This window comes from Ovis canadensis, chromosome 3, assembly GCF_042477335.2.
Source record: "Ovis canadensis isolate MfBH-ARS-UI-01 breed Bighorn chromosome 3, ARS-UI_OviCan_v2, whole genome shotgun sequence".
Taxonomy (NCBI): Eukaryota; Metazoa; Chordata; class Mammalia; order Artiodactyla; family Bovidae; genus Ovis; species Ovis canadensis.
The window spans coordinates 86,344,688-86,357,789 of NC_091247.1; the positions used below are offsets into that span (position 1 = coordinate 86,344,688).

Genomic DNA, 13,102 nt, shown 5'->3' on the forward strand with positions numbered 1-13,102 from the left:
GGCACATTTATATAATGCAGCAGATCTAATGCATTTACATAAGCATGGGACCACAAGGAAGGGGCCTGAATCAGTACGAGCAAAGGAGGTTCTCACTGAGGGCTCCAAAGAGCACATCCACAGAAATACATTGGAAGGCAATTTAGAGCCATGTTTAGTGAGTTAATAGGAATGAGAACAACTTTGGAACCAGAAGAAACATTTGATTTAAACTTGGCTCCCACTTAGTTGTGTAATCTTGGGAATGGTACCTACTATCTCAAAATGTCTCCATCTCACAGGATTGCTGTGAAGTTTCTAGCACAGTCTGACACTAAGCAAGTGCTCAATCAATGCAGTCACATAAAAATAGCTACTTGTTCTGCTAGCCTTGGGGTAAATTTTACATATATTACTTAATCAACAAAGTAACCTTATAATTATTCATATTTTATAGTTGAAAAGACGAAGAGTAAGCGAAGTCACATATCTACCAAGTGGTTTAGCTGAGACTCACCATCCTTTACCCTCTTTCAAAGTTAGTTCCTCTTTCCAGTATTCTTGCCTGAAGAATCCAAAGGACAGAGGAGCATGGTGGGTTACAGTCCATAGATCGCAGAGTCGGAGACGACTGAAGTGACTCGGCATGCAGCGTGCATGCCAGCATTACATAACTGTATTTTAATTTCATTTGGTTCTTTCTGTAAGCTGCTTAAGGATGTCATATGTATATACGAACCTTTGCCAATTAAGTCCCAGGATTATCAAATTGTCTTTCCCTCACTAAGCCCTAATTTTTGTTGACAAGTTCTAACGCTTCATTGGCTTATTTACTGACAGTAGATGGCGCTGCTGATTATCCAAAGTCACAAAGATGCTACCATGCACCCTACCCCCACTGCTTTCCTCAGCGCCTTAACCCCAACCCCCGCAAAAAACTGGTGAAATGAAAGCAAAATTTTCATTCTAATGAAAGGCTGAAATTAAGAGTTTGGAACTGCCTTGTAATTGATTTGGATGTCTGTATGATGCATCTGTGTTTTATTTGGGACTCTAGGGGAAATCTCCTGGGCTATTTGCGAAATTTCATGAACAGGATTAAAACAAAATATAGTAAAATTTAACTAGCGAAACAAACAATAAATTTAGAGTTCTTTGTTAGACAGATTTTATTTCCTGCCCATAATTTCCAGAAGAGATGAATATTAAAACAACTATGTCTAGATATACATAACTTCCATTCCAGAATTCTAAAACTAGTACAGAGGAATATAGTGGTTGAGATGAAAAAGGAAACAAATTAATGATCTGGTCTTTGAGTAAGTTATTTAACATCTCAGAACATCAATTTCCTCATCTATAAAAGTGAAATAGTTTTTGCCTAATCCCTAGGACAGTTACATGGATCAAATGTAGCAACGTAGTGTAAACACTTTGGTAATGATAATGTCCTATATCCAAATAAGTATTTATCTTTTCATACATTCACTGCAACTTCCTGTAGGTACTGTCACGTGTGTGTGTGTGTGTGTGTGTGTGTGTGTGTGTGTGTTAGTTGCTCAGTCGTGTCCAATTCTTTGTGAGCCCATGGACTTGTAGCCCACCAGACTCCTCTGTGCATGGAATTTCCCATGCAAGAATACTGGAGTGGGTTGCCATACCCATCTCCAGAGGATCTCCCCAATCCAGGGAACAAAGCCAGGTCTCCTGCATTGGCAGGTGGATTCTTTACCATCTTAGCCACCCCAGGAAAGAGTGAGAACTGAAATTCAAAATAAAAGACTTGAGGGTTCAATTTCCTCATTTGTCCACAAACAACAGAATAACTTTTGGTGTTTAGATTTATGTAAGAAAAGAGACTAAAGTATTTTCAACCATCAGAGGAAAGTTTAACTTAATATTCAGTAACCATAAAGTTAAATAAAAGAACATTTGAATCCAAGGTATATAACTAAATCGAAGTAGCCTGTTTTCACTGTCCTCTCTGTAGAAGTGTTTATGCTATGTATGGAGGCATTGGGGGAGCGTGTCTGTGGGGTATGTGCGGGCTACAGACCAAGCCGACTAGCTAGGTACACTTAAGCTGCAGAGATGGGCACAACCCTGAAGAAGGCTATGTTCCATGTCTCTCTTGACTTTCACACGAACCAAAGACATTCCCTTTGCTCTCCCTTTTTTTTTTTAATAGCTTATGGAAATGCCTTCAACATACATATGCAATATATATGAAATAGACACTTCTCAAAAGAAGAAATTCAAATGGCTAACAGGTATTGAGCATCTCTAATCATCAGGGAAATGCAACTGAAAACCGCGAGAAGATATTACCCTATTATCAAAAGGACAAAAGATAACAAGATTGGCAAGATTGTGGATAACGGGAATCCTGTGTGATGCTGGTGGGAATGTAAACTGGTGTAGCCACTATTAAAAAAACAGTATGGAGTTTCCTTAAAAAATTAAAAATAGAATTGCCATATGATTCTCTGCTGTTCTTTCAACTGTAGAGTCGCACATTGTTGCTGGCCACGTTAAGTATTGCCATTTCTGCCGGATCCCAGGCTGCTGCCCCAAGGGGTAAACACCTTCCATACCAGCAGCCCTAGGCGGCCAGGTGCAGCTTCTCCATCCCTGACAGGAGTAACCGTCCTGCTTTCACGCTCCACTATTTCATCTGGGCTTTGGGGACCTAAAGCATCATCGCCCTGGCCTAACAGACTGGCCAGCTTCTAAAAGCACAAGGAGCAGGTTTCCTGTCCCCTGTCCCCTCCTTCCTGCTTTTACAGATTCTATCACATTCTGCGGCAGGAATCTCAGCCTGGTGTCCATCAGGGCTACATCATATGCCCCTAGGAATATGCCCTTACAGGCCTATTGAACTTGTGATTATAGAAGGGTTTGTGTGGGCTGTTTAATTTCTCCCACTAGACTCTAAGTTCGAGGGGGAGTGAAACGCGTCTGTCCCTTTATTGCTGTGTCCCCAACCCTGGCACAAGCCCAGCACAAAGTAGGTACTAAGTAAAGAGCTGCTGAGTGAAGGAATGACTGGCTTTAACCTTCCCCAGAAAGGGCTGGCAGGCATCTAAGGGTTAAACGTACCCACTCGGTAGGTGCCCAGACTGGCTGTTGCTGCTGCTGCTAAGTCACCTCAGTTGTGTCTGACTCTTCGAGACGCCATGGACTGGCAGTCCACTAGGCTCCTCCATCCCTGGGATTCTCCAGGCAAGAACACTGGAGTGGGTTGCCATTTCCTTCTCCAATGCATGAAAGTGAGGTCGCTTTGAGACCCCATGGACAGCAGTCCACCAGGCTCCTCCGTCCACAGGATTTTCCAGGCAAGAGTACTGGAGTGGGTTGCCATTGGCCTTCTCCGGCCCAGACTGGCTGCCTTATGTTATTTCTCAGCCCTTTAAGAGGACAGGTCTACGGAGAGAAGGGGAGAGTTTCTGAGACAGGCTGGCTTTGCAGCCGGCAGCCCCCCATGCGCTGGGCTCTCCGGAGCCTGTCTTGCTAATCTGATCCCCTCAAACACGTGTCTGCCCGTCCTGTCCCCCTCTTTCCGTCATTGCTCCCTGTGGGTTGGCACTGACCTTTATCCTGAGTCAGTCTGTTCCAACAGGAAGTGAATAGTGTTTTTGCCCAGATGGAGGTGTTTCCTTCCTACAGAAGTTACAAAGGGCTCTTTTCACAGAGCAGGGGCCAGGCCCGTGTGTGGCCACGCGGCTGTCTGCCCTGTGCTGAGCGAAGCAGGTTCTGGACTCAGGGGCCTCCTCTTCCGGAAGAGGTACTGGCCTGTGCCCTGAAAGAGGGTGCCCAGGTCTCTGAGCCTCAGCCCCTAGCCTGCTGCCCACCAGCATCCTGTGGAAGCCCCAACTCTACCCGGGGTCACTGTGGATTGTTTCTTTCCTTGGCTCCCAGGTCACAGCAGTCTGGGTTTTGTTGCAATCTTGTGGTCTCCTTCCTGGATCCTCTTCATCTTTGTAATCTCATCATTCTATTTTCCCTGGGTCCCCAGAGTTCTGTTCTGGTCTTGAAGCCCCTCTTTTCCAGCCACACTCATTCCCGGGTGAGCACACCAAGTTTCATGGTTACAAACTCCCCCACGTGCCAAGGAATCCCACATGCTTAATTTTGGCTTTGCCCTCGACTCCAGGTTCTTAAAACTGACTCTCAACTCTACATTCCCCACTGGGGTGTCTAATAGGTGTTTCATGCTCACTGGAGTTAAAGCTGAACTCTTTTTTTGGAAGACTATAATACTACTTCTTTAGTAAGTGACAGAACATTAATGTAGACCTATGTAGTCTATAGCAGCAGCCCCAACCTTTTTGGTACCAGGGTCTGGTTTCATGGAAGATGGTTTTCCACAGAGAGGGGTCTGGGTTGGTGGTGGGGAATGGTTCGGGTGTTAATGCAAGTGATGGGGAGCAACAGATGCAACTGAGCTTGCTAGCCCCTGCTCGCCTCCTGCTGTGCAGCCCAGTTCCTAACAGGCTATGGATCGGGAGTGGTCCATGGCCTAGGGGTTGGGTACCGCAGGCTATAGCATGGACAATAGCGGAAAAATAAGGGCCTTCCTATTAAAGATCAAGAGGACTGTAAGGAGTTGACCATCTTGCTGCTATTGTAACGATGAGGAGGAGGTTCTAGTCAATTAAACGCAATGAAGGGAGCAGGTAGAAGAGAGTGAAAATTATTGTTTGCAAATGGTATGATTGTCTTCACCACAAACTAAAGAAAAACAATTGATGAAGAAAATCATATAAAAGATATCAAATAATAGTCAGTTAGAAAATAACTCTACATATATTAATACCTTGTTCAAGCAGTAACAAATTCAAAATATAATAAAAAGTTCCCATATCCAGTGCGTGCTATATCTCTCAATCGTGTCCAACTCTTTACAACTCTATGGACTGTAGCCCACCAGGCTTCTCTGTCGGTGGCATTCCCTCCTCCATGCCACGCCCTCCTCCAGGAGATTGTCCCAACTCAGGGACCGAACCTGGGCTTCCTGCTTTGCAGGCATATACCACCTGAGCCACCAGGGAAGCCCTGGGCCATCACAATAGTCACAGATCTTTCTGCCTCCACTCTTGTCCTGCTACAAGCAGCTTTCTATATAGCAGTCAGAGTGACCTTCTTATTTATGGAATCAGGCCTCCCCCTGCTTGAAACCATCTGGGGGATCCTATTATATACAAGTGAAATGCAAATTCCACACAGTGGGATAGCCGATTTCACTGGCTCCAGCCCCTGATTATCCTTCTGACTTCAACTTCTATCTCTGCTCTTTCCACAGGCCTTTTTGGAATTCCTGACTCACAACCTCGTTACTGCCTCATATTTGCCCCAATGTCCTCTCTCTGCGCCTCTCTTTCCCTAGGTATTGATGTGGCTTTGCTTTCTGGAGAGACTTAGAAGTCTCACCCTGAGAAAAGCTGTGTTGATCGCCTAAACAAGATGGTCTCCCTCACCGAACACTCCTCATGTGCCTTTGTTTTTACCATTGTACCTGTGCCCGGTGTTGTTAGGGGAAGCACACTGATTGAAACCGCCCACCCTGGCCAGGCACCATAGTAACCATTTGCATGAGTTGTTTTATGACAGGAGATCCTGATAAGGAATATGGAACTAATAAGCCACCACCAACCGGAAGAGTTCGGGAAAGGTCTAAAGGAGACACTGCGTGTCCGTCCACTTCCCAGAATCCCTCTCGCTAGCATCCATCTTGGTTGAGTGATGCGTGCGCCACCAGGAAAGACTCTGAATTAGAATAATTGGCCAAAGACCACTCGGAAACTAATCCCATCACCAAAAAACCCAAGAATGCGAGCCACGTGGCAGAGCAGTTCTCCTGGGTTCCCTTACCCTCCTGCTCTCCACCCGGGTGCCCTTTCCCAATAAAATCTCTTGCTTTGCCAGCACATGTGTCTCCTCAGACAATTCATTTCTGAGTGTTAGACAAGAGCCCAGTTTCGGGCCCTGGAAGGGGTCCCCCTTCCTGCAACAGTGTTACCTATCTTTAGGTAAAAGCATGAGAAACCCTAGCTAGTTTAAGTGGAAAGGCGATCTATTAACAGACTTTGAGACTTTGCCTTTTACCATCTGTGTCCTCAGAGCCCAGAACAGTGTGTCCCCTTCCCCATAACTATGTGTTGAATGAATATCGGACACTGTATCGAAAGTCTTGCCAAATGTAAAGCTTAAACAGTCTACTTGTGTTACCATTCTTCCTTTTGGTGGTTGATGTTCCTGACTCCTCTTCCAGCCTTTCCTCCCCACAGACCCCGACCCCTCCCCCCGACCCCCAAAGCAAAAGCAAGCCAGTCTAGACTGATGAGGCTAGAAAGCAGACAGAGCGGGGCCAGGGGCTCTGTACCAGGGACAGTCAGTAGCAACAAAAGAGAACCCTAGGGAATTTGAAGGAGGGAGGGTGGCGCGAATCAGGGGTGAGGGCCAGAGCACAAGCAAGTGAGATGTGGGTGATGAAAAGCCGTGTCTGTAAGCAACTTCCTCGAACAGGTCAGAGCCCCAGGAATTAGGGCTTCCTTGGCTACCCTGTGCTTTCAGACTCAGCAGGCCAAGGGAGGAGGTGAGACTCCTGCACTGCCCCAGGGGAGCTGTCTGCTTACCCTTCCGTGGGCTGTACTTCAATGTCCTGTAACTGCATTCTTCCTCGAAACCTTTCAACATTTTGCCTGCAATTGGGGGTGGGAATGGCTGGTGGTTTGTCCTGCGGCAGCTCCGGGGGAGTTAGGAGAAGAGCAGGCGTGTTGTAAGAGCACAGGGTCACTTGTCTTGGCTGCAGCCTTACAGTCCTGGAGCAGGAGTTGGAGTTAATGCTGTCATGGGATGTAAGCCTCCCAGCCAACTGGTTGCCTCTGTTTCTACCCTTTGCTCAGCCTCCTTCCTTCCTGCCTCCCCTCCCCATCCTGGAGTCTAGACATCATGGTACCTCCCACCGCAGCTAGCCCTAAGTCGCCTGGACTCCTGGACTCCTGCAGGGTGGGGCACAGGCATCGTTGGGGTGCCCTTTAGGGAGGCTGTAAGAAAGAAGACACAGGGAACTCTGCTCACTTGGTGGGGTGGGGGAGGGTCATCTGCAAAATGTTTCTCTTCTAATAAAAAAGAGAAACAGTGAGAAGGAGTGTCTGGGCTGGATTGCCTGTAGGAGAGGGCTGGGTGGAGGAAGCAGAGACTAACAGAGAAGAGAACAGAGGAAGAGAGACAAAGGACAGTTGGAGGGGAGGGTGTGACTGACTATAAGGTGGGGAATGCTTAACATATTCTATTTATAGATTCTAGAGACTTCTAAGAAGAGATGCCGGGAGCTGGTTTGGCTGTGTTAAAAGATGACTAATTACAGTCATTGATGGGAATAGCTGCTTAGCATTCTAGCTAATCACTGTGCAGGCTGTAAGGATTATCTGCACCCTGAATATCTGTCAGAGCATCTTTTGTGGTAAATTTTAGTCTACTGTGACACCTGCTTGTGAAGATTCCCTCTGTTCTTAGGCAGCATTGCTGCTTGCTCAGGACTAAAACAAAACAACCTGGAAGGAATGCTTTCTAAGAACAAAGAAGGAAAATGACTATAAATATATTACATTATTGTTTTTTTGTTATTTGGGGTGCAGGTTGGCTGCTAGGAGATGGTCAAAGAAAGCATTAAGATTTTTTTTTTTTTTGCAGTTTCTTCTACTCCCATTCTCCATCCTCACTAGCATCACACATACGCACACACATATGCACACACACACACCCCAGTCTGAACATGGGACCTATGAAAGTTTCAGAAACGCTATCCATTGTGGTGCTTTGCAGATGAACAGAAGTTGTTTCTCCCATTTTCCAAGAAAGAGTACAAAACCCTACGTGCCTGTGACTCCTGATGCCCGGGTCACTCAGGAAATCTGCGTCATATCAAGCAATATGGAGTTGGATCAAAAGAAAAGAAGATCAGGTTAAATCCACGCAGAAATATCTGACGTTCTGCTTGGAAAGGCACGTAGTTCCCCGCGTGAGATTCAGTTTTGTAAAATAACTTTCCAAAGCGCATTTTGTGTGTGTGCATGTAAGTAAACCCGTCAGCCTTGGAACAGTTTGGAAAGAAGCAGGTTGACCTGGCCCCCACTGTCAACCTCCACCATGTCTGTGCAGAGGCGATAACTGGGGCCGCCTCTCCACCAAGGCTGGAATGCAGACAGGGAATTGCATACACAGAAAAAAGGAAAACAGATTGAAATTGCTTAGTTCCTATATAAATTCATCAACTTCTATCCAGTCAATGCTTGGCTTCGGCACTGGGGGATCAACCTTTCCAGGCCTGTTGTTCAGATGAAGACATTACCGAACACAAAAGGCACGTCAAGTCCTGTAGCACGGCAGCACGCCCGAGATAAAAACCAGACTCTGGAGTCAGAGTGGAAACATGCTACACAGTTTAAAAATGTTACTTACTTACTGTAAAAAGAAAAGTAAGGGATCAGAATCAGAAAATTAAATTTAAGAGCAAAACAAAAAAATCAAGCATTTTCCCTTAAAAAAAATACTACTTCCATGTAAAATTGTGATTTGGCCCTTAGTCCCCTCGACAACTGGGTTATTGAGTAAGAACAAGATGATGAAAACTTAGAAGCCATTCAGTGTGATTCTCAGCTGCTATTTGAATTCCCTCTTTGTGCCCCAGTATCTTGTCATCCTGCTTCAGCCTTAAAACTCTAAGTGACAGTGACCCCATTGCCTGTCGAGGCACCCGTCCGTCTCAGAGCATCCTGAAGGGACACAGAGCACTCTGCTACGGCCTCACTGTGTCGTCCTCCCATCGCTTTTGGAGACACACAAATCCAGTCTCTCTTGCAAGTGCAAGCTCTTCCTTTACCATCAGGAATCCTCAGTCATGTGCTTTGGGGATTGGCTTTTATGTCTCTGAATATGTTTGAGTCACAGCGTCAGGCTCTCTCTTTCAATGTGCAAGTGTGTCTCTTCAGTGGGACGGTACTGGAAACAGAACCCCAGCCAAAATCTGAGGTTTGGCTAGGTTCAGTAGGTATCTGTCATCTTTTTGACCACTTAGCAACTTATTTTGAACCCTTTCTCTTAGGAACCTGCTTATCCTCGAGGAAGAGGCCAGAACCTGCTCTCCAAGCCTCTCTTGCAGCCAAGGTTTAGGCAGTGATCCAGGCTCCCCTGATCACATCCAACTGTGATTTGAAAGCTCTGGGCAGAAAGAAGGCCTGTACTGAGGCCATTCTGATAAGGGTGGGTGTGGTGACATCCAGCATGTTACAGACAGGGGTGCTGAGGTCCTTCGAACAGAGGCCTGACCCCAGAATTTGAGGGAAAATTCTGTGGAAGGCAGAATAACGGCCTTCTGAAGATGGCCATGTTCAAATCTTCAGAACCTGAATATGAGTATGTGATTTTACAGGGCAGATGTGATTGCACTCAGAAGCCTGAGATGGGAGATTCTCCTGGATTGTGGGGGTGGACCTACATATCCATAGTGCCCCTGTAAGAGGGAGGCAGGAGGATCAGTGTCAGAGAAAGTGATGGGAGGACAGAAGCTGAAAGGAGTGAAGATGTGACAAGAAAAGCAAAGAGATTTGGGACTCCCCTGGTGGTCCAGTGGTTAAGACTGCACGCTTCCAACACAGGGGGTGCAGGTTCGATCCCTGGTCTGGGAAATAAGATCCCACATGCTACAGGGCATGGCCAAAAAAAAAAGAAAAGGCAGAGAGTTTTGACAATGTCACTCCACTGACTTTGAGATGTTGGAAGAAGGCATGGGTCAAGGAGCTAGGTGGCCCCTAGAAACTGGAAAAGGCAGAGCAACCCTCCCTAGAACCTCCAGAATAGAATGCAGCTCTGCTGACACCTTGAGTTCAGCCCCGTGAGATCCATTTTGGACTTCTGACTTTCAGAACTATAAGAGAATAAATGCGTGTTGTCTTAGACTATAAATGTGTGGTAATTATTATAGCAGCAAGAGGAAATGAGTACTAGGTGCCTAAGTTCTTGGACTTCCCCGGCAGCTCAGCAGGTAAAGAATCTGCCTGCAGTGCAGGAGATACAGAAGACATGGGTTTGATCCCTGGGTCGGGGAGAGGCCCTGGAGGAGGCAATTGTGACCCACTCCAGGATTCTTGCCTAAAAACTCCCATGGACAGAGGAGTCTGGAGGGCCACAGTTCAAAAGGTCCTAAGAGTCAGAAACAACTCAGCAACTAAGCACGTATAAAGGAGTGGTACAGGGAAGTTCTTAAACCCAGTGATGGCAGCGGCAGGGCCTCCACTAGAAGAGTTTGACACAACTCAACATCTTCTCTGAGCTTCAACGCTTGCAAATCTGATTCTCTGGCCCTCCCCGAAGACTATGTAGGCATTCTTACATTATTTAGTAAAATAATTTTCTTCTTACATCAGATGGAATGCGCAGGATCCATGACTTTCAACAAAGAATCTCGTAACCCTGGCCAACCATCCCTCTACATGTATCTTTTCTCTTTTATTTCTGAATACTCTCTCAACTCTATCTTTGCTGTTCTATCACATCTTCTTTAGTTCAGGTCTTCAATATTCCTTACCCAGACTATTTTCATGCCCTCTTAATTGGTTTCTCTGCTGTATTTTTATCTTTTTGAAACAATTTAACAATGCTTTATTGCCCTATTGCAAACACATTGATGGCATCCCATTGCCAAAGTTTTAACATGGCATGGGGAGACCCTCATCAACTTGCCTGAACCTGGTCACACAATCAGTTCAGTTCAGTTCAGTTGCTCAGTCGTGTCTGACTCTTTGCAACCCCATGGCCTGCAGCATCCCAGGCCTCCCTGTCCATCACCAACTCCTGGAGTTTACCCAAACTCATGTTCTTTGAGTCAGTGATGCCATCCAACCATCTCATCCTCTGCCGTCCCCTTCTCCTCCTGCCCCTCAATCCTTCCCAGCATCAGGGTCTTTTCCAATGAGTCAACTCTTCATATCAGGTGACCAAGGTATTGGAATTTCAGCTTCAACATCAGTCCTTCCAATGAACACACAGGACTGATCTCCTTTAGGATGGACTGGTGGGAACTCCTTGCAGTCCAAGGGACTCTCAGGAGTCTTCTCCAACACCACAGTTCAAAAGCATCGATTCTTCAGTGCTCAGCTTTCTTTATAGTCCAACTCTCACATCCATACATGACCACTGGAAAAACCATAGCCTTGGCTAGATGGACTTCTGTTGACAAAGTAATGTCTCTGCTTTTTAATATGTTGTCTAGGTTGGTCATAACTTTCCTTCCAAGGAGTAAGCGTGTTTTAATTTCATGACTGCAATCACCATCTGCAGTGATTTTGGAGCTCCCCACAATAAAGTCTGACACTGTTTCCACTGTTTCCCCATCTATTTCCCATGAAGTGATGGGACGAGATGCCATGATCTTCGTTTTCTGAATGTTGAGTTTTAAGCCAACTTTTTCACTCTCCTCTTTCACTTTCATCAAGAGGCTCTTTAGTTCTTCATTTTCTGCCATAAGAGTGGTGTCATCTGCATATCTGAGGTTACTGATATTTCTCCCGGCAATCTTGATTCCAGCTTGTGCTTCTTCCTGCCCAGCGTTTGTCATGATGTACTCTGCATAGAAGTTAAATAAGCAGGGTGACAATATACAGCCTTGACGTACTCCTTTTCCTATTTGGAAGCATTCTGTTGTTCCATGTCCAGTTCTAACTGTTGCTTCCTGACCTGCATACAGATTTCTCAGGAGGCAGGTCAGGTGGTCTGGTATTCCCATCTCTTTCAGAATTTTCCACAGTTTGTTGCGATCCATACAGCCAAAGGTTTCGGCATAGTCAATAAAGCAGAAATAGATGCTTTTCTGGAACTCTCTTCCTTTTTCGATGATCCAGCAGATGTTGGCAATTTGATCTCTGGTTCCTCTGCGTTTTCTAAAACCAGCTTGAACATCTGGAAGTTCACAGTTCATGTATTGCTGAAGCCTGGCTTAGAGAATTTTGAGCATTACTTTACTAGTGTGTGAGATGAGTGCAATTGTGCAGTAGTTTGAGCATTCCTTGACATTGCCTCTCTTTGGGATTGGAATGAAAACTGACCTTTTCCAGTCCTGAGACCACTGCTGAGTTTTCCAAATTTGCTGGCATATTGAGTGCAGCACTTTCACAGCATCCTCTTTCAGGATTTGAAATAGCTCCATTGGAATTCCATCACCTCCACTAGCTTTGTTCGTAGTGATGCTTTCTAAGGCCCACTTGACTTCACATTCCAGGATGTCTGGCTCTAGGTGAGTGATCACACCTTCGTGATTATCTGGGTCGTGAAGATCTGTTTTGGACAGTTCTTCTGTGTGTTCTTGCCACCTCTTCTTAATATCCTCTGCTTCTGTTAGGTCCATACCATTTCTGTCCTTTACTGTGCCCATCTTTGTATGAAATGTTCCCTTGGTATCTCTAATTTTCTTGAAGAGATCTCTAGTCTTTCCCATTCTGTTGTTTTCCTCTATTTCTTTGCACTGATCGCTGAGGAAGGCTTTCTTATCTTTCCTTGCTCTTTCTTATCTCTCTGGAACTCTGCATGCAAATGGGTATATCTTTCCTTTTCTCCTTTGCTTTTCACTTCTCTTCTTTTCACAACTATTTGTAAGGCCTCAGATGGCCATTTTCCATTTTTGCATTTCTTTTTCTTGGGGATGGTCTTTATCCCTGTCTCCAGTACAATGTCAGGAACTTCTGTCCATAGTTCATCAGACACTTTGTCTATCAGATCTAATCCCTTAAATCTATTTGTCATCTCCACTGTATAATCATAAGGGATTTGATTTCGGTCATACCTGAATGGTCTAGTGGTTTTCCCTACTTTCTTCAATTTAAGTCTGAATTTGGCAGTAAGGAGTTCATGATCTGAGCCACAGTCAGCTCCCAGTCTTGTTTTTTCTGACTGTACAGAGCTTCTCCATCTTTGGCTGCAAAGAATATAATCGATCTGATTTTGATGTTGGCCATCTGGTGATGTCCACGTGTAGAGTCTTCTCTTATGATTGCTCACACAATCACTGAGACCAAAAGCTCTTGTGTAGTGACAACGAATGGGCTCTAGGGTCTTGGGTCAGTCCCTT

General features: G+C 45.5%; 1 protein-coding gene across 1 annotated transcript in view; it reads right to left on the reverse strand.

Annotated features, from left to right (window-relative positions):
- The window catches only part of LOC138437039 (regulator of microtubule dynamics protein 2), a 112,179-nt gene extending 105,297 nt beyond the window's left edge, over window positions 1-6,882 (reverse strand). The window contains exon 1 of the mRNA XM_069583532.1: window positions 6,615-6,882. The gene's annotated coding sequence lies outside the window, so the exon portion shown is untranslated. The remainder of the gene's footprint in view (window positions 1-6,614) is intronic.
- Between the last annotated feature and the right edge of the window lie 6,220 nt (window positions 6,883-13,102).